This window comes from Balaenoptera borealis (genome assembly GCF_965194805.1).
Source record: "Balaenoptera borealis genome assembly, chromosome: 5".
Lineage (NCBI taxonomy): Eukaryota > Metazoa > Chordata > Mammalia > Artiodactyla > Balaenopteridae > Balaenoptera > Balaenoptera borealis.
This window is the reverse complement of record NC_138862.1, coordinates 108,817,506-108,845,352: the sequence shown is the minus strand read 5'-3', so window position 1 is coordinate 108,845,352 and position 27,847 is coordinate 108,817,506. Positions and strand designations below refer to the sequence as shown.

General features: G+C 34.5%; 1 protein-coding gene and 1 long non-coding RNA gene across 6 annotated transcripts in view; one reads left to right on the top strand and one right to left on the bottom strand.

Annotated features, from left to right (window-relative positions):
• RSRC1 (arginine and serine rich coiled-coil 1) overlaps positions 1–27,847 on the top strand; it is a 424,641-nt gene that overhangs the window by 327,298 nt on the left and 69,496 nt on the right. The window lies entirely within an intron of this gene.
• LOC309629960 overlaps positions 1–27,847 on the bottom strand; it is a 42,696-nt gene extending 14,849 nt beyond the window's left edge. Inside the window, exon 1 of the long non-coding RNA XR_014245329.1 lies at positions 265–27,847. This is a non-coding gene — a long non-coding RNA (uncharacterized lncRNA). The remainder of the gene's footprint in view (positions 1–264) is intronic.

The following is a 27,847-nucleotide window of genomic DNA, read 5'->3' as shown; positions in this document are numbered from 1 at the left end:
AAGCTCCTAAGTCAAGGTGCTCTCACGAGTTACACAGCAAGAAAAGAGCTGACAAATATACAGTTGTTTTGCTATATTAAAACACCTGGACTATTAGATTTTGACAATGTGATGATTTTGATGGTAAATACTACATACTATCCCTATATTAATTCTTCACAGAGTTAATAAATGCCCATATAGTCTTACTATGTGCCATACTGTTATAAGAATTTAATAAATATCAACACATTTGATATTCAAAACAAACAAACAAAAAAAAGCCTGTAGAGTTGCTGTCGCTTGTTCTAGGTTTCCTGACAACCAAAGCCAAAAGCAGATTATCACAGAGAACCAAAAGTCTCACCCTTAAAGCCTCAAAGCTTTCCCTAAAAGGGAATTCTCACATGGGGCTTCATGTAGGGCATTTTTATTAAATGAAATACTGTAAACATTCAAGTGCTGTATCATGTGTTTATTACTGTCTTCTTATCATCACCATTATCATTATGTGATATAGTATATAATATCCTCAACATCATAATTGCAAGAAAAGAAATAATAGGTTTCATGTACCTCTTACTTTTAATGTCTATCAATAAAAGCCATAGAAAAAGTACCAGAGTGAAATTTAGTGTGCGAGGAAAATATGATCCAAGAATATAGTATTCTGATGAATCTGCTTGAATTTAATTAAAACCCAGTATATATGGAGAAACAGAGTGAATGCATGTTTTTATAATAATTCTTCCTATGTGAACTTTCGTCTAGCCAGGCTCTTATACTAGCTGAATAGGAGTCGTTTCAGTCCTCTCTGCTCTTAGAAGCGTCTGAAGTGTAAATACTTTATGTGGTTGATTCAGGGGTGGATTCTTAAACTTTAGAGACCAAATAAACAGGTGATGGGGTGACATTCTTTTATGGAAACCCAGGAACCTAAAGAGTACTCCCTCCTAGATAGCTAGCCTATTACCTCTGCAGGAAGGTAGGCCAAGAAGGGGATACTTCCGGGAAAGCCCAGAGTTTTTCTCAAGTATCAATGCTGCATCCATCTCAGGACAAGAACATATAAACAAAACAGTTCCCAAATTTTTACAGCCTTGAGCAGAGCAGAAATTTCCATTTCATTTCATACTTCATCTTACTTAATTTCTCATTATGGTCCTAGAAAATTCTCAGAAGTGTTGCCATCAAACATCAAATTTGATAAAGCTTCCCAGAAAAGTGACTAAGATTAATTTGTTCATTTGATTAAAATTTTCAGATTAAATAAAGCACCAAGTGATACATTTCTGCCATCAAAACTGTTCAAAGTCTCCATTTCTGCCATCAAAAACTGTTCAAAGCCTCTTTTTACTTGGAAGTAATTTTAAGCAAGTGAGCTCACCTAGAGAGATGCAAAATATGGTTTACTCTACCTTCAAAACATACAATCCAAGTTTTTAATCAAATGAACTTTATAAGGAGACATTACTGTGACCCAATGAGAAAGGGATTTAGGATTTTTGTCATTCAAGAGCACTAAAGAGCTGAAAGAAAAGTAAGCATTGTGGGTATCAACTAGAGTCTATGCCATAATTTCTTTAAATGGCAAATAAAAATAAGTTTTACCTTGAGAATATTCAACATGAAATTTTTAAATTTTGCTAATTACCTGATTGGTGAAAGCCCGATTAAGTATCCATTTGAATTTGCTTCGGTCGCATTTTAATGAGTATCGTTACAAATATATTTGAATTGTGTCAATTACGTTTCTATCAAATTTTAGCAAGTATTAAAATGCAATTATAATCAATATAAACATAGGAGTAAGCGAAATATTTAATATGTAGACCTTTACAAAGACTTCTCATGAAGTTATTATGAGATGCAAGGGCCCCACTGAATAGTACTTATTTCTATGACCTGTGCATCTTCTTACCATTTTTTTCTCCATCAGATGGAAAAACTGATGTTCTGGCTCTGTTATGGTCCTAGGATCACAACACAATGCACAAGTGGACAATGGCCAGTTATGGAGATAATTCAAGCAATTAATTCTTTACTATCCTAGGTGACAGTTTATTTGTAACTAACTAAAAGTTTGAGTTCTGTTTTTGTTTATGATTTTTATTCTTCTAAAAGAAGTGAAGAAGAGAAAGCCCTGAGTTATAGTACTGATCCACTTTAAGTAGTCTAAGCGGGTCACTTAACCTGATGACCATAAGGTCCACAGAAGTTATTTTCCAACTCTAAAATCTTATGATTTATGCTTTTTATTTCATAAAAAAATTGAAACGTTGACAGTTGTATTTTGGATCTGCACCTACTTCATATTTAGGCTGAGCAGGTAATGATGCCCCCTCCTTTTGTGCCGCCTTTGTAGATTTGGAGATATAACACTTTGTTATAGTGCATAGGTCCTCATGAAATAGACTTATGTCTTCTAAAAACCCAAAGATAGAATAGAATCATATAATAGACACTTTAGCACAAAAGAGACTAATGCAACACACTCAAAGTTTAGCCCTTTATATTAGCAGCAAGTTTTACTGTAACTTTTCTTTTCGTTAACAATCCTTTGAAATAGGTCGAGGTTGTTCTCTAATGCAAACACACACACACACACACACACACACACACGAATTCATTCTTTCTCATTCTCTCTTCTACCCTCCTCTACCTCTCCCTCCCTCCCTCCTTTCTTTCTCATAGGCAAGACCCAGAAAGCTTCATCTTAAAACAGATTTGAAGAATTTACCTGTTTACTTTTATAACCTGTGTCATAAAGTGTTTTGAGATGTGTGCTCACACATGCGGCACATTCAGTCACTTGTTACCTCAACAAATGTCATTATCTCATGTATGCCAGCCATTGTGCTAGGCACTGGGCATAAGGCAAGCGAAATAAACCTGAACTCTGCCCTACATTTAGAGGGTTAAGTGGTGGCACACTCTTACGAATAAGGAAGCAGATTTGGCTGAGAGTACTGAAGCTCATGAAACGATTTAAAATGATTTGTTTGAGACTCAGTAAGTTAACCAAACAGACAAGAATCTAAGTCAGAATTCCACAACTCTGTGGTAGCCTAAGGAACTGTGATCATCTCTAATTAGCAGTGTGGAAAGATTACTGTTCTGAGAGTAATAAGGTCTTGGTTCTTGGACTGGCTCTGCTGCTAATTAGCTGTGTCACTTTGAACAAGTCATTTGACATACCTGGGCCTCAAATTTTCTCACCTATAAAAATGAGAGGGACTTCCCCGGTGGCGCAGTGGTTAAGAATCCGCCTGCCAATGCAGGAGACACAGATTTGAGCCTTGATCCAGGAAGATCCCACATGCTGTGGAGCAACTAAGCCCATGTGCCACAACTACTGAGCCTGCACTCTAGAGCCCGTGCTCCGCAGCAAGAGAAGCCAGTTTAGTGAGAAGCCCGCACACCGCAACAGAGTAGCCCCCGCTCGCCACAACTGGAGAAAGCCTGCACGCAGCAACAAAGACCCAACGCAGCCAAAAATAAATAAATTAATTAATTAATTTTAAAAAAAGAGAGAGAAGTGAACTTGGGGGTCTCTAAGATGCTTTTCAAATCTCAAGAGTTTATGATTATCCAAATGTACAAAGCCAACATAAATGAAATTCCTAGTTTTCTTAAAGATACAAAGTAACATATAAAGTAATAGCTTTTCTATATACTTGCAGTTGTCTATAAGGTGTAAATAAAAATATAATTCGTGTAGCAACAAAAGAGTAAAATAACTAAAAGAAACTTGACTGGTAATTAAAAATATTTTACTGAGCACTTACGGTGTGCAAACAAGACTATTAAATGCTAGGTAAGGAGTCAAGGAGCCTGCCTCCATGGAACTATGTTCTGGTGGGGAAAGCAAACAGAAGGTAGTTATTTGTACAATTAATAATGCAATAATAATTTTTATAAATGCAGTGAAGGAAAAGAGTGGACTAATAAGAGAGCATGTAACAGCCAAGGCTAAAAAATTATCTTATCTTTCCTCCATTCAACAGCAATTTAAGTATGGTTTGCCTGGGACTGAGGAGAGTTTTCCCAAGACTTGATATTTTCAGTGTTAAAACTAGGGAAGTCCCAGGCAAACTAGACATTGATCACACTAGGACCATGGTACATTTTGAAAACAAAGACCAGTGTGGATGGACCCATAAGGAATAAGATGATTGAGAATAGCTTGAATGAAGCTGGTAAGGTAGGCAAGGAATAGATGACTTATAACCTTATAAACCATGCGAATTTTAGGGCTTTGCTTTTTTCCCCAAGTGCAAAGCCATCGTAGGGCATGGCATGATTAGAATTCATTCTTAGAAAATCCATCTGCCTGTAGTAAGGATAGTGGATTTAGTGGTGATGGTAAATGTCGTGGTGGTAGTGATAAGGTTATCACAGAGCTAGATTTAGAAAGATTAGTAAAGTTATTGCAGTAATTTCTGTAAAAGATGATGGACTTAGGATAATGGCAATGAAGATGAGAAGAAGTTGACAGATTAAAATATATGATATGTTAGATGTAAAATTGATAAAATCTAGAATTAATGATTGTGGGAAGGTCAGGTAATGAGAGAGTAATTGGCACCTAGAGAATTTGAGATAATAGAATATTCTTAAAGAAGTGTTGAGTGGAGGAAGTGGCTGCAGGCTAATGAAAAGACTACTGAAAACATGTCATGGGAGCATTGCCTTAAAAATATAGTAGAAAGTTGACTTTTGAAAGATTGTACCACAAAAGAGTAAGAAAATACTAAACTGCATTTACCATGTGCTATCACTAAAACATATGAAAAACATATGCTATTTAAAATAAGAGGGAAAGAAAAAAAAAAAGAGAAATAAAATGGAGACAGACCAGCATGATGATAACTATACGTCATTTAGAGCTTGAAAGCTTGCCTTCAAATCCAGGTTCCACCACACCACTTATCAACTCTAGGATTTTAGTTTGTTATTTGGTTTTATTGAATCATAAGGTCCTCATAGATAACAAAGAAAAACTAAAATGATGCTAAAATTTACAAAGATAGTACAAAAATGCAGAAAGAAAAGTATAGGTTAATATTTATAATACAGGTTTAAGAGTCCTAATAAAAACTACCAAGGATAAATCAATGCATGACACAGCTACAAATTTTTAGCGATTTGAAATAAAGTTATATCCTAACACCACACCATAAAAAGTAAATAAATAAATAAGGGTGGAGCCCTAAACAAATAGGACTTGGTGTCCTTACAAGAGTGTCCTTACAAGAAGAGAGACATCAGGGATGTGTGTGCACAGAGGAAAGGCCATGCGACGACCTAGCGAGAAGGTGGCCCTCTGCAAGCCAAGGGGAGAGGCCTCAGGAAGAGACTAACCCTGCTGGCACCTTGAACTTCCAACCTCCAGAACTGTTGAGAAAATAAATATGCGTTGTTTAAGCACACCCACCCACCCCCCAAAAAAGAAACTATGAAATAAATATGTTAAAATGATTCAAGAGAGAAAATAAGGTACAGAAACCACAGTGTAAGAACAGAATAGGATGAAAAATGTATAGGCAGATTATTGATTCCAGATTTGAAAACTTTTCTTGCCCAACAGACCTTAGCATCAGGAGCCACAGATGGCAGAGTCAATAGGTCATTTCACAAAATTTTCTTAAACAGAAAAATTCAAAAGGTAAATGACTAACAAACTAACAAAAAACCCAACTGGGTTTTCGCTGTGTGGTTCAGACATTGTTAAACATTTTTCACCACCTATCCATCCCTGATCCCAGAATAGAAGAAGCGTTTCTGATAAGGGGTGTGTGTGTGTGTGTGTGTGTGTGTGTGTGTGTGTTAGGTTTTCATCAGAAATTGTTTTTATTTAACGTATATAATCTAAATCTGGAGATGTTCTGTTTTTTTAATATAGAATTTAAAAGCTCCATTCAAATAAAAACTGATATTGAAGAGCAGATTGCCAAGAGTAGCTGAGACAACTTTGACTTTGAAGGACAAAGAGGAAGGGTGAGGATTTATCCTACCAGATAATAAGGTTCTGTATAAAAGCTAAAATGGTGCATCAGTGGAAAGGAATAGAGCGCCCAGAAACATCCCCACACACATATGAAAACTTGCTGTTACATATAAATAAGTGGAGGGTTTTTTTTAAATATATGTAATAGTATTGAAAGAATTGATTATTCATGTGGAAATTTCAGAAAGCTTAAACATAAAAAGTGAAATGTTAATACTTTTAGAGGAAAATGGAGATTAGATTTGCAATCGAAGTATAGGGAAGGATTTCTTAAATAAAACAGAGTGTTTAAAAATATAAATTTTAAAATACAGTAAAATTGGACACCTGATAAAAGGTACAATACAGTCAAAAGATGTGCCACATACTAGGAGAACAAATGCAATGTTTGTAACTGACAAATTGTTAACATATAGAATATATAAAGTAGCCTTTAAAATCCTACAAATCAATAAGAAAAAGAAAATCTTACGGTAAAATAGGCTAAGCATAGAAACAATTCTGAGGGAGTAAACCCTAGTGGCCAGTTTTTGAAGAGATGCTCAATGTCTCTAGAAGAGAACTGCATATATTAAAAAAAAAGAAAATGTCATTTCAGACCAATGGATTGTCAGAAATTAAGAAATCCAACAAGACTAGATGATAGCAAGAATATAAGGAAATAGGCATGATGAAATATTAACATCTATTAATTTGAATATTATAGTATTCTCTGTATTTTAATAGGTTTGACATATTACATTACTTATTTTATTTTAAATTAAAATATCCAGGGCGTTTTAGTGACGTAGAAGTCAATGAAGAGCAGTTTGGTTGAGTGGTAAAGTTAGAAGCCATATTGGAATGGACTAGAGAATGAATGGGTGTTGGAGAAGTGAGACAGAGTTTCAAAAAAAGTTTGTGTTTAAAGAGGGGAGTTGAAAGGACAGGGGGCTAAAATGAAAGGTCACAACCTAGATAAGTTGGGGGGGGATTTAACAAAAATGATACTGAAGTTTATCTAGAAGAAGAATTTCATGAGTGTAGCCAAAAAAATTTAAGGTCAAAATAATGGGGTTGATATGGCTTGACCAAATATTAAAATATATGTGTTACTGGTGTAGGAATCACCAAATCAGTGAAACATAGTAGAGAGTTCAGAAAGAGATCAAATTGCATATGGAAATTTGTAATATATAGCAAATGATTTTTATATTTCTTCCTTTTTTCCTTATCCGTATGTTTATATCACATAAATGTATTTTTATTCTGCTTTTTTGTATCTACTTTTCTATGAGAATAATTTTCCCAACATAGCTTTATTTAGCATAATTTTATTGACTGTATAATATCTGTCCAGAAAGTATAACATTAGCCACTTGCCTAGATGAATATTTATTCATTTAATTGCTTTTTTATTAAAACAATGCTTGATGAATATCTTCATGCATTTTTTTCATTTTAAACTTCTTTGATTTACATTTTCAGAAGTGAAATTATTGTATCAAAGAGTGTAAGTAATTTTTGGTTCTTGAAATATACTGCTGTATTTCCCTCTATGAAACCATAGCTAGGGAAGCAATGAACATCATCTCCCATTTGAAAAATTATATTTCAGGTCTTTTTTTCACCCTAACCAGAATGATAGTATTGTTTATTCAGCTTTCCTCTAGGAAAGGAGTCCAGCTTCCACTCTCAGTGTTGCATGTATGTAAGTCTAATAAACCTTCAGCCAGATTGTTTTAGCTGTCTTTAGCCTACTGATTTCTTTGAAATATCACCTATATAAATTTTAAGTGATAATGCATACCTGTTTGATCAATACAATAAGCAAAAAAAAAAACTGAGTAGAAAATAAAATAATTTCATCCTCATCATTAATCTATTAAAGAGACAAAATTACCACTCCTAGGAAACAGTACTAGTGAAGAGCAGAGACTTTTCTGGGGTCAGACAACCTGGACTTGAATCCTGGCTCTATCACTTAGAAACTGTGTGACATCGAGCAATGTGTTACACCTCTCTGCACCTCAGTTTCCTTAACTATGAGTATAAACACTATATAGGATTCTTGTGAGCGCTGAATGAATTAGTACTACATGTAAAACATTTAGAAAGATTCCTGACACGTATTAAGGGTTCAATAAATGTTGAGTTGGCACCTAACATTAATTGTAATATTTTTGTAGTCTTTGCTTTCTTGTATAGCAAAGACTAGAAAGCAGAAACCTACGTATTCTAGAATTCTTTGCATCTAAGATTCTGAATATGGGTTAGGTTCCACCAATTAAATCTATTCATGTGGAATTTTGAAGTGGAAGTGGTATGGAGGCAGTCTTCCTGCAGCTACAGCTGTGGAGATCTGGAGTACCTCTTCAGCTGTGTTCCAGTGTCTAGTCACTAGCTTCGTGCAGGTGGAGAGGCCGGTGCAGTGGTAGCTTTCTGATTTGCAGCTCTAGTCGGGTATTCTTGAACTTTTGAGCTCAAGTGGAAACCTCCTGATTTCTCACCATCCTGCCTGTGGTAGAGGGAGCAGCTCCCTGGCAGGCTAGTTCTAGGGAGTTGATTTGGGCATCATCCTTAGAAGCCTAACCCAGAGCCCATGCCTTCAGCTCTTCCAGCAAAGTATTCAGTTTCCCATGTAAAACTGACTTTGCTTCAAGTCTAGAAAAGTTTCTATTTCATGCAACTGATGGTAATGGTGGTAATAGCAGCAGCAGTAGTAGCAGTAGCAATGTAGTAGTAGTAATTGTTATTGAAACTTTTGCATTATGAATCTTTCCAAAATGGAAAAACTTTAAAAGCAGAGATGCCAGTCCTTTGTGATTGATCATGACACCTTTCCACCCTGAACCCAGACAAGCAACAGAGTCCTCAGCTCAGAACGCAAGTCAGCCACTACCATTAAACTGGAGCTAGTTCGCCAGTCTTGGTTTATGTTAGTATTTTTCCTTAGAATTTAGCTTCTCTACAGCTTCATATTATGTATTATACCTCATATGTATTACTGGTTAGGGTGTATAATAACATTAGAGAGAGGAAAGGCACAGGGTGGCTAGGGGACTGATGTTCAGATCAGTGTGAAATCATTGGGACCATCCAGGAAAAAGGAAATTCTACTTCAGTTTAACAAGTATTTCCTGAGCTTCTGTTGTTATCAGTTACTAGACACTGGGGAGATACAGATATGAATAAGATACATTCCACATTCTCAAACTGCTCGCAGAGGGAAGACAGACCTACACATAAATAAATTGTATTCTGCACTAGACTATGAGCAACTTGAGATCAGTGTCTTGTTCACTGTTGTAACTTTATCACCTACCTCAGTGCCTGGTGTATAGTATGTGCTCAATAGACATTTTTTAAATAAATAAGACATTTAAAAAATAATTTCAGATCCAGTGTGGACGGAATAGAAACAGTTAACCTGAGAAAGTTAGGTAAATCTTTTGTTGATGGTAATATCAAAAATGGTTCCATGATCAAATAAACTTGGGACTCACCACATTGTATCTCCCTCATAGAGAGACACAACACTCGTTAGCATATTACAGATTCTGATGAGTTCTGCAGTAAAGAAACAGTTTAATTTTGCCCAACCAAGTATTTTCCGGATATATTTAACTACAGAACATTTTTAGTACCTCGTGTGGAACAGAGTTTGGGAAATGCTCCTCCAGTTATTTCCTAAAGCTAATCTCTAATAAAAATCCTTTTATGCTAGAACATTGTGACTTTGATAATAGCATTTAAAATCTTGGTGTCATGAGCTTGGTATTGTGAATAAATGTTTAAATAAATTACAGATAAATCTCCACAGAAAACGTATGTCTAGCAGAGCATTTCTTTAGTCTCTATGTTAGCAACATAATTATTCTAGATTATAAAAGGTGGGATACTCTGAAGAACAAAGCATTTTAAACAGTCCAGTTTTTCTTTTTATTGAAAAAAATTTATTTATAGCTTTTAAAATGCAAATGTGTTGTTTAAAAAGTTTTCTTTTTACTTAGTTATTTAGCCTATTTCTTTATTACACTAAATTTCTCTATCAACTTTCTACTTCTTATAACTAAGAGGTCTAATACACCTCTTATAACTAAGACATTTGTAGTATTTTTTAAATGGTGGCTGTTAAAGTTTCATATGGAATATTTTTTATCTAAATTGGCCCTATATTAAATCCTTTTATTTTTGTGGTATGTTGCTAAACAAGATCTTCACATTAAATAAGATTTTGAATTTTATTGTGAATTTTAAGTCCACTTTCAGGGAAGAAAATCGGTCAATTCTAATGTAGATAAAATAGGCTTTAAAAATATTGCTTAATACTGAGAATTTTTATGTTATGTATTAATTTTCCCTTATATATTCATGTGTTATTAGCTTTAGTAAATTGTTTTGCTTCTGAAACATACCTAAGATGACTAAAAATAACATCACAAAACATGTTTGTTATATTCTTAATTGTTTTGACCATAGAATTAATTTTAAAGTCAAAAGGGGCATTGCTTTTTCATCATTTCCAGTTCAGAATATTCAGCATGTCACAGATGTTCATGAATAATGTCCATTTAAAACTGTTGGCAAAGAGTGCTGGTGAGTTGGCTAGATGAATTAAATGTTGGGGGGATCTGACAGGCAGCACGCTGCTTTGTGATCATTCCAAAGTTCTAATAATCTCCCTCACCTTCTCTGCCTGCCACTAATGAAAGAGAATAGGTGATTGCACCTCCGGCTATGTTCTGCGCCTAATGACTCCTCCAAAGGCAGATTTATGAAGAAAAAATTAACTTTGAATGAGGATTGAATTGGTCCTGACAGTCTGATAGACTGTGACACAGATTCTGTGGCAAAACAGACGTAGCCCTAATTGATTATCAATATTTTAAGCAAAGTGATGAAAATAAGCATTAAGTGATGAGAAAGGCAGTCTTAATACAGTAGGCAGTAACCAGGACATAAGAGAGTCTTTGGGGAGGTTTACCCTGATTGCTATTACTGAATTTTATCTGTCAATTTTTACCTTTGCTTCCCAGCAGCCATTGTCCCTCCTTGGTGTACTTTTTTTTCCCTTAAAGATCTATGACTAGAATGTTAATCTTTCTGATAACACTGACAAAGCTATCTGCAGTCTCTTCCTCTAGAGAAGTTTGTTTAATATTTAACTCATTTTGAATTGAGATTAGCTTTCATAGTTTTGCAGAACTGAGGCTTTTTGTGATGATTTTAGATTAACACAGTTTTTTCACATACTGTTTCTAGATTTGTTGTTATTATCCATAAAATATATACTAGCCTAAAATATTGCATATCACATATTACATAATATCAGGCATTATATCCTTTACATTGTTTGTAGCAGTGACTTCAGCCTTAACCTTAAGAACAAGATAAAAACATTTTCCTAGAAATAATACACAAACACACACACAGAGTGAGAGAGTCTGGATATATACACTATGGTTACTTACAAAATATATTTTCAAACTAACAACAAAAGATCCAACCTGGATAATTATGTGTCCATATAGTGTTTCACAAATTAATAACCTTTGAAATTATTATATACTCATTCTTATAGGTTATATTTAGTCCTCTATATTAGAAGCAAAGAAAAAAAGATCACATAATAAAATCTGTGCCAGTTTAATTCAGTATTAAAATCGATGAGCCAAGAAATAGCATATGATATACATAATGATATGTTTGTTTACTATTAAATAGACTTTAGATAAATTAGCATATTTAACACAGAAACTATACATATTTTTCCCTGTGTTAAAATACCCTCTTAATTATTAGTCATCAGTATTCATATTGTTTTGTGAAATTAATTTCAACTGGAAATTGTGTAATTTTTGAAAACTTTATACAAGAGTCTCCAAGTTAACTCTGGGCAAAGTTTAAAGGGGATATTTTAATGTTTTCCAGAGTCTCTCAAGTAACTTATTTTAGACAAAATGAAGGTAAAACAGAGATGCTACAGTGCAGTGCTTCACAGTCTTTCTCTCATGCCATGACATGCAAAAGAATTATATTTGGTTGACACACTAGGTTGAACACTTTTGTCCAGAGGCTATTGGCTCTGGAACTCCAGCCACCTCAGACCCTGCCCTGAGGGCTAAGAGGATCAGTATTTTAGCACACCTATAACTTATTTGTGGCTCAATAATTGAGAAGCTCTGAATGTATCACAGTTATAGCACTACAATTATGAAACCTAGATTAAATAGTAACAGTTTGAAATTTAAATTTATCTAAAATCCATTGAAATAATTAAAAGATACTCTAAAAATTACTCTGTCCTAAAAGAGAACAAATATATCTCTAGATATAGTTTTTGCTAGATGGATTAATGATCTTAATCATATTTTTTGCTTATTGTTGGCTCTAATATCTGTTAAGATTAACTATTCAGAATTTGATTTTTGGTTTGATCCCATTAAAGCAAAATATACATTTAACTTTATTCTTAGAAAAATGTTAAATAATGTTATCTCTTAGCTGAATATATTGTCACTCATTTTTAGAGTGTCTAGAATGATTTTTTTGAAACTCCATAGGACCTTAAAACTAGTCAAATCTAACTCTGTCAGCTGACTGGTAAACTGCAGCCCAGGTCACAAATTAGATCATTGCTAACCTAGAACTAGGATCCAGTTCTCCTGATTCCTAGACTGTTCCCTTTTAACTCTACTCTAGAATGCTTAAAAATCTCAATATGAGAACTTCTAAAATGTTGTATATTATAAAATTATGTATTATGCTTTCACAACTATAATTTGCTAGCAGTTTTCACTTCTAAGCTAGATAATAGTTTCAGCTAGGGTTTTAATAAAGTAGTGCCACTTTATTTCCCTGAAAGCCTGACACTGTTTCAGTGTTCAAAATAGCCAGTAGAAAAATAAAACCGTATTCACCGTGCTAAAGTTTCCTTTATGATAAAAATTATTTTATTATTATAAAGGAATTCAATTCTAGTACAGATAAGAAATATAATATAGTTTAGGTAAGAATTCTACAAACACTGATGTTGAATACTTTGTCCCCCTGTCATTCCGTTTGTTAACATTCCAACAGACTGTAGGAGAAGCAGAAAGATAAATTATTCTTGTTGCGCCACCTAGCGACATTTAGGTGCTGTATGTTTACTACAGTATATTTAATCTGTGGTAGGCTGTAACCTCAGCTCTAGTTTGTTATGCATATATTTTGCCGATAAGAAATTCACTAAGGAGAAAAATCCAATAATATAAGTCCACACAGGTTCATTTATTCATCATATTTTGTTTTACAAATTTTCAAGACAAATATTATTAGTAAAACATAAATACTTCTGTTCACTTAATCTCTGAAAGCACTGCCTTCAACAAAATACAATAAATGGGTAAAGTTTTTAAAATTATGCTCTTCTAGGTGTAAACTTAGTAAAAGGTGATAGTATGTTCTACAGAAAAGTTCAAGGTATTGAAAATAGTATGAAATCAGAATGAAGATTTTGTATAAAACACTTTAAATGTCTCAAACTTTTTAGCCTTTTATGATAAAATATACTGATGTTTGTCTTTAATGAGGGTATACTTTATCATAACTCAAAAATATTTGGAAAATAATTTGTGCCAGTCATATGTACTTGAAACGAAAATGGTATTGTTATATATAAAAATGCTGGGTCTACTGATTTGTAATGTGAAATAATACCATGTTAAACTATCTGTTTTTAAATTTGTGTTTCAAGTATATGAAGTGAAGATGTATATATATATATATATAAAAACATATTCTCTTTCTCAGTTTAAATAGACCCATTTTATATTCTATACAATTTCTCTGAAATATCAAAGAAACCACATTACATATACTTAAAGCATATTTCTTTAAATGATATTTTGTGACAAAGAGGATTTACTTACTGAAAACTTGTAAATATATTAAAATGTATAAATTACATCATAAACATTTTCAGGTGAATTAACTGAGGCACGGAGAAGTTAAGATGCTTGTCTTGGTCTCCTAGCTACTAACTGGTTAGAGCCAGGATTCGAACTCAGACAGTCTTGCTTTAGAATCCATTCCTTTACCCCTCTGCTACATTACCTCTCAGTAATTCATTATGTCCTGATTTTAGCCATTTCATTAACAGATAATGGTGTAGAAGATATCATATTCTCACAAATGTCTTTCAGCCCTTTTGTTTTATATATCTAAAAGCTTTTGATTGGGGATCCGATGCAGTATATTATTATACCATATTCTTAGGGTAGTGTGTTATATGTAACCAGACATCAGTATAAATAAGTGCTATTTTGCTATTTTGAAGCTAAAAATGCTTTTAGCTATTATAAATAGCTCATTTTCTTACCAGTGTTTTCTTTACTTTTTTGAAAAATTGAAAATGGTCTGATAAAGTTTTGATTTAGTAAACATTCATTGGCACTGAACTGAGTTTTGACGATGCAAAGGTGAATAAGAAACAAATATAGTAAACACATGATTACAGTATAATGTGATTAGTGCCAAAATAGAGGTACTACCAGGGCAACTAACTCTCTCTAGAGTTAGGAAAGGATTCTCATAAAATGTAGCATTTAAAAAGTGAGTAAGACCTTCCAAACCTAGGGTACCAGAAAAAGAAAAAAGAAGAAAAAAAAAAGCACAGAATTGTGAAAGAGTGTGGTATATTTACCAAATTGAATAAGTTCTTAGTGTTTGGAGAATAAAGCATATGGGATGGAGTGGTGGCTGACTGGGAAATAAAGGCTGGGACCACTTAGTGAAGGATTCTGTAGGTCATGCTAAGGAAAATGAGGTTTTCTGACCATTTTTTGAGAGCACTTTCTTGGGAAGATGATGGTTTCCACTGAGCCTACATTGCAAAAGTAATACTTTTCTACTTCAGATCCCCTCAGAAAAGTAGTCTGAATGTCTTTGCTTGGCTCCCAGTCTTCAGGGGCTCTTTAGACAAGGAGAAGGAACTGGTCCAGGAGTGCCTTCACTAAACAAACCAAAATTATTCAAGACAAGTTTTAATCATTACGCTGTTCTCTATAAATCTCTCAATTTCTGTGCTTCTCTAAATCAGGGATATGAGGTAGATTTTCATCTGTTGGCTTCTTGGCAATCTTCATTGAGTCATATGTTTATTGAGCATCTACTAGATAGCAGTATGTTGAGTGCTGTGGTTAAAGTGATGAGCTAGAGAAGCAAAGTCCCTTCAAAATATTTTAGAAGATCTATAATTCTATAAGTGACAGAATAAAAAGAGAAAATTCCCCCAACATCTTGTTCTAAAAAGAAGAGAAAGATTGATAATATTATCTATATCTTGCTATTGGGATTTCTCAGGCAATTCTTCAAATTTACTTAATAGGACAGTAGCTTAATTGGCATAAGAATGTGGCTTCTTGAATCCTGATTCAGCATACCCTTCACTGGGTAAAAATATTTTTTCCTTTTATAGATCATTTTGATTTGTTTGATTCCTATGTTTACTTCATTAAACTGTTAAGCCCCTTCTTCAGAGTACACTGTATTAGTGATTTGCATCAGATGATTGCATCTGGTTTGTGTACATCTGATAACATAGTCTCAAAATATATCAAGCAAATATTGACACAATTGCAAGGATAAACTTTGAATCCTGCCATCATGATAGGAGATATATTTAACAAAACAACAACAAGCTAATAGATTTGATTGCTCTGATAAACACGTATGAGACCCTGAATTCAAGAGTTAGGGAATATATATTCTTTTCAAATGCTGATTAAACATTTACAAAATTGACCATATGTTAGTTAAGAAAATAAACATAAACATATATCAAAAATTATCATATACATTACAGTCTTTCATGAGAATGAAGTTAAATTAGACCTGAGTATAAATAACACCAAATAGCTTGCCATTTTAAAAACATCATTCTAAGTAACTCTTGAGTCCACCAAAAAAAAAAAAAATCACATTGGGATAAAATAAATTTAGAATTCTGTATTTCTTTCTTTTTTTTTTTTTTAATTTATTTATTTTTGGCTGCTTTGGTTCTTTGTTGCAGAGCGCGGGCTTCTCACTGCGGTGGCTTCTCCCGTTGCGGAGCTGGGGCTCCAGGCGCATGGGCTTCAGTAGTTGCAGCACGCGGGCTCAGTAGTTGTGGCTCGCGGGCTCTAGAGCGCAGGCTCAGTAATTGTGGCTCACGGGCCCAGTTGCTCCGCGGCATGTGGGATCTTCCCAGACCAGGGCTCGAACCCGTGTCCCCTGCATTGGCAGGCAGACTCTCAACCACTGCGCCACCAGGGAAGCCCTAAAATTCTGTATTTCTAAATAAAAATTATGTTTTGTTTTGTTTTTTTAATGCAAAAATCTCAGCCCACCTCGGGCCCGGAATCTGTTTTAACAACTTTCCATGTGATGCTGATACATGCTAAAGTTTCCCACTACCTTAAATAAAATTATAATAACTTAATGCCTACTTGAAAATATATAGCAACAAAATAGAGGTTGTTAAATATTGATAATGACTAAAACTGAGACTAGAAAGTCACTAGTAGTGTCTCTTTTTAAATGCAGCATTCCAGTTTTGGAGGACAAATTCTCACCATCATATCCAGATAACATGGCCATAACATGGTTACAAGATCTTCACTATAAAATTTTCTTTGATTCTGCTTTTACATTGTAATATTGTTGAAAGTATTTCTCTTGTTTCAACAGTGCCATATAGAATTGAAATAAGAGAAAATTTTCAAGAGTACTATATTTCCATTTTCCTGAATATATGAATTTCTTCTGTTTGATATATGTATTTTATTTTATTGCCTATAAAAACATATAATGTCTTTTATCCTCAAAACAATGTAAAGAATGCTGAAGACCTTTATGATTTTATATGTAGTATGCTTTATTAATGAAGTACATGGACTTGCTAGTAGAAATTTGCCTACAATAGAAGGAAATGCTTTTGAAGTTTCTTACATAGATCTTAAATTTCTTATATATTTTTTACATTTCTTATTCATTTCTAATCAGGAAAATTCTGGCTTATTATTTCTGTGATCTTTAACTCCTTTATATTCACTTGTTTCTGTTTGGGACTGAATTCAGTTGCCTGAATATTGGTATAGATCATGACTGTGATTTTTAGGGATACTGATTTTCTTTCCTTATTTCTTCTACCTTAAACTGTACTGCTGTTGTTTAATTCACCTATCACATGAGAGAAAAGAACATGCCTCTTCATTAATAGGCAGTAAAGGTCATACATTGGTCCAGTTTACAGTTCACCCTGGAGAGTAAACGCAACAGTTTCATTATGTGCCTAATTTTCACAGATCTGGGGAGTAGTAATCTCAGAGATCATTCCAAAACCATGTCACGCCTCCAGGGTGCTTCAGTTTGTCATCCAACAAAGCCTGCTTTATTAATTTTGAATTGAATTTGTGGTATTCTTTAGCATTATAGGGGCATCCCAATTAGTAGGGCAATCATATAACCCCCTCTATCAGAATGTGGTATATAAAAGTGCATTTAAAACATACTTTTAGCAGGATTAAATCAGGACATGGCATAAAACTCCTTTGGAGAAAATTTGTGGACTCAGCAGTGGAAGTCTGCTTTTTATCAGAGGTGTTAGCATTTTTAGTATAGAGATGTATGTATTAAAGCACTGAAATCCAGCTATTGGCCTCAGACTTAAATGATGAGTCTCTCAAGTTGAGGCAACCAAAATCATGGCATGCACTTAAATACTGAGCGTTTCATATTCCTGAAAGAAAACAGTCAACTTCAAAATATTTACTAATAGCACAGCAATTTCACCCTAAATTATTTGCTTTCATACTTATTTTTCAATGTCATTTCTTTCATGACCTTTCTAACTTAATAATTTGACTAAAAAAGAACAAATTAACTATCCTCATTAAGAAGCATTAGTAGGATTAGATTTGTTTTATACAAGTTGTTTCCATACTGTTTTTACAAAGTCATTATAGTGTAATGTAAAAAAGAGCAGACAGACCTGTTATAATTGTTGACTTACCTATTTACTAGGTATGTAACCTTGAGCAAATTACTAAGCCTCTTTGAAACTTTTTGAGAATTCTATGGAATAGCTCTATCTTAAAATACTTAGCACAATGACTGACATAATAGGCCTGCCTAAGTTTTTGTTTCCCCTCAGGAATTGAAGCCATGAAAACAAATGATATACATTAAAATATATAATTCTATTTTTAAAAAAAGAAACACCCGTTGTAACGTAAGAGAAAAGTAAAAGTTAGGAAAAGACATAATGGCATAATTTTTTTGATATGGAAAACTATTGCGTCTCATCGTTGATTTCTGACATGTATAGTTAAGCATTGCCATTTCTGGACTGTGGTCCTTATTTTTAAAAGGATTGCTTACTTTTAGTTACTCTTTAAAAATATGCATTGATAGTGTATCTGAAGTTACTGAAAAGAATAAGCATTACAAATCACTTAGCGAGTCTTGGATATGATTCCTCTCAAAGGGAATAATTCTGTAGCTCCTAACCCCAGAGTTTTTCTGAAATGCTGAAACATCTTTCGTGGAATGGGGGTTATAATGGTGGCCAACTGACTTCAAACTGACATCCAGTTGATGGATGTGCTGTAAGTCAAAGGAACACAGAATGATGAAGTTATTTTTATTTTCCATATCAGCATTCTGTAAAAAAGAAAAAAAAAATCCAGCACTGCTTTTCTTTGACAGACTAGACATCATAGGAGTTCTGTATTCCCATCTTGTTATTATTGGATTGTTTTCAATTTTTAAAAACTTGTTCTTAGATTTTAGTAAATGACATTCTAACTACTGTGGCTAAGCAGTTTATTCAGGTTACAGAATGGGAAGTTGGGTAAGCATCAGGCATCAACACAACTGGAGAAGAGAAATATAAGCATGGGCAGAAGGCTATAGGATTTTACACATTACAAAACAAAACCCAAAAATACTATTAGCGCTCTTCGTTTTCATCTTAAATTGTAAGTAGATCTATTTGATTCCTTCCTTGCCATTGGAATGCTCATGGATTCCAGCAGGAGTGTTGAGAAGAAAAATGCCTATTCAAGTGAAGATCATTAGGATATTCGCACAGCTGCACTAGACCAGCACATCTGTTGAGCATACTCAGTCTGTCGCTCACCAGTGAAATTGATCATCAAAGCTTTTCTAATAAATGACATAGAAAAATTTCCAACAGAATAAAAAGAAAGGGCACATAAAGTAGACGCTTGCAAGTATGGGTAATCTTTAAGCCCACTTGGGGGTATAAGAATTAAGAGAAAATCCAGAAGATATGACATAGGTTAAAATAGTGAAAGAAAAAGCTTTTACTTTGGGAACTATTACAAAGTATACAAAAGGGAATTTTATATAAAAGTAAACAAACCCAAATCATTCAATATGTTCCAAATATTTATACTCCCACACTGGTGCTAAAAAAGTAGAAAAGGATTAGAAGATGCTGTATCATTTTTTAGTTTTTCATTTGTCATTTTCATTGAATCCATATTTTTTTACCATCACCACCATTTATTACTGTTTTAACAATTTGCAGAAGTAAATGTTAATGATCTTTCGAGTTATATATAACTTAAAGCATGAGATTCTACAGAATCATTTCTAGACTTCAGGATAATTATGCTTTAGAAGTAATAGTCCCTGTCTCCAAATATTCAAATGGGAAGTTTTTTTTAAAAAAAGAAAAAGAAAATAATTTTATATGATGAAATACTTTTATACCTCAAAATCTGAGTTAGGGAAAAATTAAAATAAGTTGGTGGAAGCATTAGACTAGATTAGCATTTCCCAAAGTATATTCTTTGTTTATTTATATTGCAGGAAAAGAATCATTCTTTGGTAAAAAACTAAGTTGGGGAAACACAGGCTAAACTAAGTTGGGGAAACACAGGCTAAACTAAGTTAAACAAGTTTTTCTACCTATAGAATATCTCTTAGCTTTAAATTTGTTGATGAGCATTGTAGCTTTCCAGGAGGGAAGATTCAGTAGTGTGTTACCCAGTCTAATTCCACTGTGGAACCTTGTTTAAATGAAGAATCATGAGAAATTAGTATTCTATGGAACATGCTATGTGTAATCTCAAAGATTCCTTCTAGCTCCAGACATTTATGATTTGCTGAGAATTTGCACTGCATATGATTTTTACTGTAACTTCATTCTTGCCTTGTCATTTTGAATTGATAAGGTCTCCCTGGCAGTAGGCAGCACCCTTTAGGGATATAGCACTGTCCCTGGTTAAATGTCCCTTGGAGCCTGTGACAGCCTACCTCCTGGCTTTCTACTACTGTTTATTCCAAGGCCCTTCTGGACTGGATTGTAACTGTAAAATAAAACATAAAATATAATTGAGCTGATTCATTTAGACTTCATGAACCAAATGATTGTGCTGTCCTCCTAACACTTATCCTACAATGGGCTGCCCAAGTATCACCTCTTCCTAGAAGTCTTCCCTGACCATATTCTCTTTCTTCATTACTTCCAAAGTACCTGTATACAGGTGTATGCTTGGTTTTACGTTTCCCTGTCTTGTCTTTAAACTTCTTCATCTCTCAATCCTTAGCATGTAGCTTGGCGATTAGGGTACAGTATTCTGCTGGAGAATTTTCTCTGTCATCTGTTTTATCTGGTTTGTAAATCTGTTTTGGATGGACACTCGAAGGAACTAATGAAAAAAAACCTGCTTATAAGGTGATCTAGCAAAAATTAATATTTTTAGGGCATTTACTGTTGATGAATGATGGCTTTTTTTTTTTTTTGCAGTAGCTATGCAATCATTTCAGTTTCATGTTTGTGAAATAGTTTTTCAGTTGTAGTTACTGTTGAACCTGATGCTGTTTGAGGCAAATTCAGAATAATCATTTCAAATACAAGACATAACTGAACATTTTTACGTGTACACTTGTTTTTTTTTAATTGTTTTCCTTCACCGGGCAAGACAGTTTATGTCTGTCAATGCACGTATTTGTTTTGTGTGCATTTGTATTGATATGTTCTCCTCTATGCTCTGTGTGCAAAAGAGGCAGAGGCACTGGGGAAGCTAATATTATAACTATAGCTATATAAGCTTTAAATATGCAGAAGGAGCAGCTATGTCCATGAGCAATTTTTTTTTTATAAATTTATTTATTTATTTATTTATTTATTTATTTATGGCTGTGTTAGGTCTTCATTTCTGTGCAAGGGCTTTCTCTAGTTGTGGCAAGCGGGGGCCAGTCTTCATCGCAGTGCGCGGGCCTCTCACTATCGCGGCCTCTCTTGTTGCGGAGCACAGGCTCCAGATGCACAGGCTCAGTAATTGTGGCTCATGGGCCCAGTTGATCCGCGGCATGTGGGATCTTCCCAGACCAGAGCTCGAACCCGTGTCCCCTGCATTGGCAGGCAGATTCTCAACCACTGCGCCACCAGGGAAGCCCCCTCCATGAGCAATTTTATCAATGAATTTGATAGTGTTAGCTAGTGAGTTCTTAGGTTATCTACTGTGTTGAGGTCTAGGTAAGTACAAGAACTATAGGTAAAACCCAGCAAAAACATCTGAGAGAAATCCTTCAAGATCACAGCCTATTAGAATTCTTTTAACATTACATTTTTATATTAATTATAATTTTATTCTTTCTGAAAGTCATTCTTGTTTCTTATCTAATACAAGTCTAGTATTGTCTAAATGTTTTTTTTTTCCTCTGTTGTCATCTTTAAGTTCATATATAGACTTCTAGAAACCTCTGGGGGTTGCTGTTTTCAAATAAGTAAAGAAAAATAAGGCCTTTGCAATTCTGATGTTCCTAGTAATTTCATTTCCTTGGATTCAAAATTTTCGTCCTTTTTTCAACCAAGTTGTTAGATCTATAATGATTTACTTAAAGGCATATATGCCACCGTTGATTCAAAATTAATATAATTTGTCACATATTTTTATAAATTTCTTCCCATAAAACACACCACCACCTTTATTTATTTATTAACATTTTTATTGGAGTATAATTGCTTTATAATGGTGTGTTAGTTTCTGCTTTATAACAAAGTGAATCAGTTATACGTATACATACATCCCCATATCTCTTCCCTCTTGCATCTCCCTCCCTCCCACCCTCCATATCCCACCCTTCTAGTTGGTCACAAAGCACCGAGCTGATCTCCCTGTGCTATGAGGCTGCTTCCCACTAGCTACCTATTTTACATTTGGTAGTGTATCTATGTCCATAGATACACTACCACTATCACACTTTGTCCGAGCTTACCCTTCCCCCTCCCCATGTCCTCAAATCCATTCTCTAGTAGGTCTGCGTCTTTATTCCCATCTTGCCCCTAGGTTCTTCATGACCATTTTTTTTTTTTTTTTTTAGATTCCATATATATGTGTTAGGATACGGTATTTGTTTTTCGCTTTCTGACTTACTTCACTCTGTATGACAGACTCTAGGTCCATCCACCTCACTACAAATAACTCAATTTCGTTTCTTTTTATGGCTGAGTAATATTCCATTGTATATATGTGCCACATCTTCTTTATCCATTCATCTGTCAATGGACACTTAGGTTGCTTCCATGTCCTGGCTATTGTAAATAGAGCTGCAATGAACATTGTGGTACATGACTCTTTTTGAATTATGGTTTTCTCAGGGTATATGCCCAGTAGTGGGATTGCTGGGTTGTATGGTAGTTCTATTTTTAGTTTTTTAAGGAACCTCCTTACTGTTCTCCATAGTGGCTGTATCAATTTACATTCCACCAACAGTGTATGAGGGTTTCCTTTTCTCCACACCCTTTCCAGCATTTATTGTTTGTAAATTTTTTGATGATGGCCATTCTGACTGGTGTGAGGTGATACCTCGTTGTAGTTTTGATTTGCATTTCTCTAATGATTAGTGATGTTGAGCATCCTTCATGTGTTTGTTGGCAATCTGTATATCTTCTTTGGAGAAATGTCTATTTAGGTCTTCTGCCCATTTTTGGATTGGGTTGTTTGTTTTTTTGATATTGAGCTGCATGAGCTGCTTGTAAATTTTGGAGATTAATCCTTTGTCAATTGCTTCATTTGCAAATATTTTCTCCCATTCTGAGGGTTGTCTTTTCATCTTGTTTATGGTTTCCTCTGCTGTACAAAAGCTTTTAAGTTTCATTAGGTCCCATTTGTTTATTTTTGTTTTTATTTCCATTTCTCTAGGAGGTGGGTCAAAAAAGATCTTGCTGTGATTTATGTCATAGAGTGTTCTGCCTATGTTTTCCTCTAAGAGTTTTACAGTGTCCGGTCTTACATTTAGGTCTTTAATCCATTTTGAGTTTATTTCTGTGTATGGTGTTAGGGAGTGTTCTAATTTCATTCTTTTACATGTAGCTGTCCAGTTTTCCCAGCACCACTTATTGAAGAGGCTGTCTTTTCTCCATTGTATATTCTTGCCTCCTTTATCAAAGATAAGGTGACCATATGTGCATGGGTTTATCTCTGGGCTTTCTATCCTGTTCCATTGATCTGTATTTCTGTTTTTGTGCCAGTACCATACTGTCTTGATTACTGTAGCTTTGTAGTAGAGTCTGAAGTCAGGGAACCTGATTCTTCCAGTTCCGTTTTTCTTTCTCAAGATTGCTTTGGCTATTCGGGGTCTTTTGTGTTTCCATACAAATTGTGAAATTTTTTGTTCTAGTTCCGTGAAAAATGCCAGTGGTAGTTTGATAGGGATTGCATTGAATCTGTAGATTGCTTTGGGTAGTAGAGTCATTTTCACAATATTGATTCTTCCAATCCAAGAACATGTTATATCTCGCCATCTGTTTGTATCATCTTTAATTTCTTTTATCAGTGTCTTATAGTTTTCTGCATACAGGTCTTTTGTCTCCTTTGGTAGGTTTGGTTTATTCCTAGGTATTTTATTCTTTTTGTTGCAATGGTAAATAGGAGTGTTTCCTTAATTTCTCTTTCAGATTTTTCATCATTAGTGTATAGGAATGCAAGAGATTTCTGTGCATTAATTTTGTATCCTGCTACTTTACCAAATTCATTGATTAGCTCTAGTAGTTTTCTGGTAGCATCTTTAGGATTCTCTATGCATAGTATCATGTCATCTGCAAACAGTGTTCCCATGTGATTTTGAATAAAGTATATTTAGATAAAAGTTTCTCTATAAATAGTAACTTATGCATAGAAGCTGTTCATTATTCTCTAATTTTGGTTACTGTTTGCTTCCAAGTGAGCGAATAGGTAAGAAATAGGCTTAAAAAAAAGCATTAAACTAGAATTCACAGGCTCTGAATCTTAGTCATTCTGACCTTTTGCTAATTATTTAACTTTCTTGGGCCCTTTATTTCTTCATCAGTAAAATATGCAGAGTAATAACTTACCTAGATAAAATACCCTCACTTAGAGTTTTTTGGGAAATGACTCTTCATTGTTTGTTTATATCATATCTCTTTTACTCACATTTTGTTTTAAAGCCTATGACAACGTTTGAACTGAATAAACATGTGCCATGTAAATGGTAAATGTAGTGGAAATAAAAAAATATTAGAAAAATTTCTCAAATGTATATTTATAACTAATCCAGTAAAGTCCATATACATGTGAAGGATGGGGTGGACAATGCTAGATATAATACTAGTATCCTGATTATAAATCATCCTGTTTTACAATCATTGCTTATGATATTTTGACATGGCAGTGCCTATGAAATACCCTAGTGTCTTGGTCATTTTCTTAGTGTTAGTGTGAAAAACACTAAGAATTATATTAAACTGAAAGAAGCCGAGATATACATTTTTCTAGATGTTTTTATTTGCAGTTCATTAGAACATTTCTCTCTGGGTTCCAAAACTGATATTAGAGCATCACAAAACTTCAATGTCTTGAGAGAATAATTTTCTTAAGTTTGTAGATGGAGTATTAGGGTACATATATATTTTTAAATAAGGGTAATATAATAAAGAGCACACCTGTTGGATTTGGGTAGAAACCCTGCTCTGCCACGTTCTAGCTTAGGCAAGTAAATTAAGTGTTTTCCATGCCTACTTCCTGTCCTCTTTCTATTCATTTACATATATATTCACGTACTTTGTTTTGTTCAGTAAATGGGATCATGCTATATATTGCTATTCAACCTGCTTTTTTATTCTTAATATTTGTGTTGAAGATCTTTCCATATCATCAATACATACAAGTCTATCTCAGTATCTTCTTAGATGGATGTTGGAACATACAGATCTTCTGTGCTTCTACCTCTATGACCTTGAAAAAGTTACTTTACTTCTCTGTGCTTCAGTTTCCTCCTCTGTAAAATGGCGATAGAGCCAATATGAGAATAAGTGGTATACACACATGCATACAAACACAAAGGCACATAGTAAGCCTTCAATAAATGTTAACTTTGATGATGATGATGATGTCATCTCTTCATTTTCTCTTATATGTAAATCTCTTTGTTCTTTTCCACTTCATTCAGGGAAAATTCCTCGTTAGACCTTATAATACGCTCATTTAATCTTCAGCTATATTCATCCTGCTCTTCAGCTCATGTATGGAGTTTTATTTTGATCATCAAAATTTAATTTCCAAGATGCAATTAATATCTTCTCAAATCACTTTAAGGGTATTATATACACTGTTTGCCTTATTAACTCTCATTCCTCTGTTTAGTTGTTCTAAAGTGTAATTGTTGTTTACGTTGTTTTGTTCGTTTTGTCTAAAGGGATTGGTTTTCCTTGAATGTCTGGTAGTTCTAGGTTGGTCATTCATCTTTATATTTGACAATCCCTGTAATCCTGCCATTTCTGCTCATTACACCCAGTCTCCATTGATTGTATCAGGGGACAAGATGTGTTGCTGGTAAGGACACATTAGTAACTTGTCATCCCTTTTGGGGGTTAGTAATTATTAGCCCTTGCTTCACTGGGCCTAACACCTTCTACACTCACTGCTTTAACCTGTGGTCAAACACTGCCTATACCCATTCTTACCGTATACAGGAAGGTGCCATTGTTCAGCTACTCCAGTCATAATTTCCCATTTGACATTTGCCGCAGGCCTACCTTCTTCTTGGTCTCCACTGACTCTAAAATAAAAGCATCCATGGACCTTCTCCAATGTCTGTATAGTCTTCTGAATATGATTGGGCTGTGATTTCCTCTAATCATTTCTCCATAGATCTGATCCCATCTGCTTTCTGTTTTCTAAGAATTCCTCAACATTTCTGGTCTGTTCATCGTGGTGCAGTGTCAGAAAATGGACTACCTATAGAAAAAAACTTCTGAATGAGGGTTGTTAAACCCTTATAAAAATTTTTTCTCTGGGAATATTAATACAGTCCTTTTGAAAGTAGGAGATGAGTTGAATACCTTGTCAGTCTTTTCATATTCTTGATTCAGTTGATTTCCTCTCATAAGATAGGCAAGGTGCACAAACTGCTATAACAAACAACCCCCAAATTTCAATGCCATAAAACAAACTACTGTGTATAAAATAGATAAACAACAAGGATATACTGTATTGCAGAGGGAATTATACTCATTATCTTGTAATAACCTATAATGTAGTATAACCTGCAAAAATACTGAATCATTATGCTGTACACCTGAAACTAACACAATATTGTAAATCAGCCATACTTCAATGAGTAATATATATGCACATATATATTATATATACATATATATTTGTTTTGTGCTTATATCACAGTGTAATGCAAGTCATTAGGAAAGCACTACTCCTTGCAGAAATTTGGTGACCCAGATTTCTTTTATCTTGTGGTTGGCCTTCCATGAGTCCTCTGTTCAGCCAATGGATAGGGCAAGAGAATGAGGATGTATGGGAGTTTTTTATAGGCCAAGTATGGAAACATGATACACTTATATTCACACTTCATTGGTTGAGTACAAGTGTATTCTTCAAGAAAGACTAGAAAATATAGTCTGCCTAAAGACTCATGAAGAAGGGAATGCTTAACAATTTCTGTCACACTTACTATGTGCCCTGCACTCAAGTAGATGCATATTTTCTCTACTGAAGGAATAAAGTATTGTTCATTCCATAAGGAAGGCACTGAAGTGCCTAAGAAGAAAGCAGGGAGCAGTCAGATCCATTTGAAGACAAGGGGTGTTTATCAGGGAAGGTTTCACAGAAGAGGGTGTTGAACTAAAAATTTCTGATAAGGTTTTCTCAGTGAGAAAATGAGGTGAGCACTCCAGCAAGAACAAAGGCATGGCAATACAGACAGAAGGCAGTGTGGCCCCACAAGGCCATGCATCCTTGAAGTGATGAAGGAGAATTGATAAATAACGGACTTCCCTGGTGGTCCAGTGGTTAAGACTCCACACTTCCACTGCAGGGGGTGTGAGTTCAATCCTGGTGGGGAAACTAAGATCCCACATGCGCGGCCAAAAAAAAAAAAAAAAAATTGGTGAATGATGAGGCTAGAAAGTTCATTGAGATCAGACTGTGAAAGGCTTTAGATGGTATGCTAAGGAGATTGGATTTACATATATTTGCACAGCAGGGCGCCTTCAGAGGTAGTGTGATGTGATAGTATTTAGAACGCTAGATTTATTTATTTTGTAATTGTTGAGCATTTCACGTTCTACATACAGTGCTTGCTCTGGTGGTAATATAAAGGGTTCATTAGAGGGATAGTATTAAAAGTACCTAGATCAAATAGGAGCTCCTTTTTTTTAAAAATAAATTTATTTATTTATTTTTGGCTGTGTTGGGTCTTTGTTGCTGTGCACGGGCTTTCTCTAGTTTCTGCAAGCGGGGACTACTCTTCATCGCGGCGCGTGAGCTTCTCATTGCGGTGGCTTCTCTTGTTATGGAGCATGGGCTCTAGGCGCGCGGGTTTCAGTAGTTGTGGCACATGGGC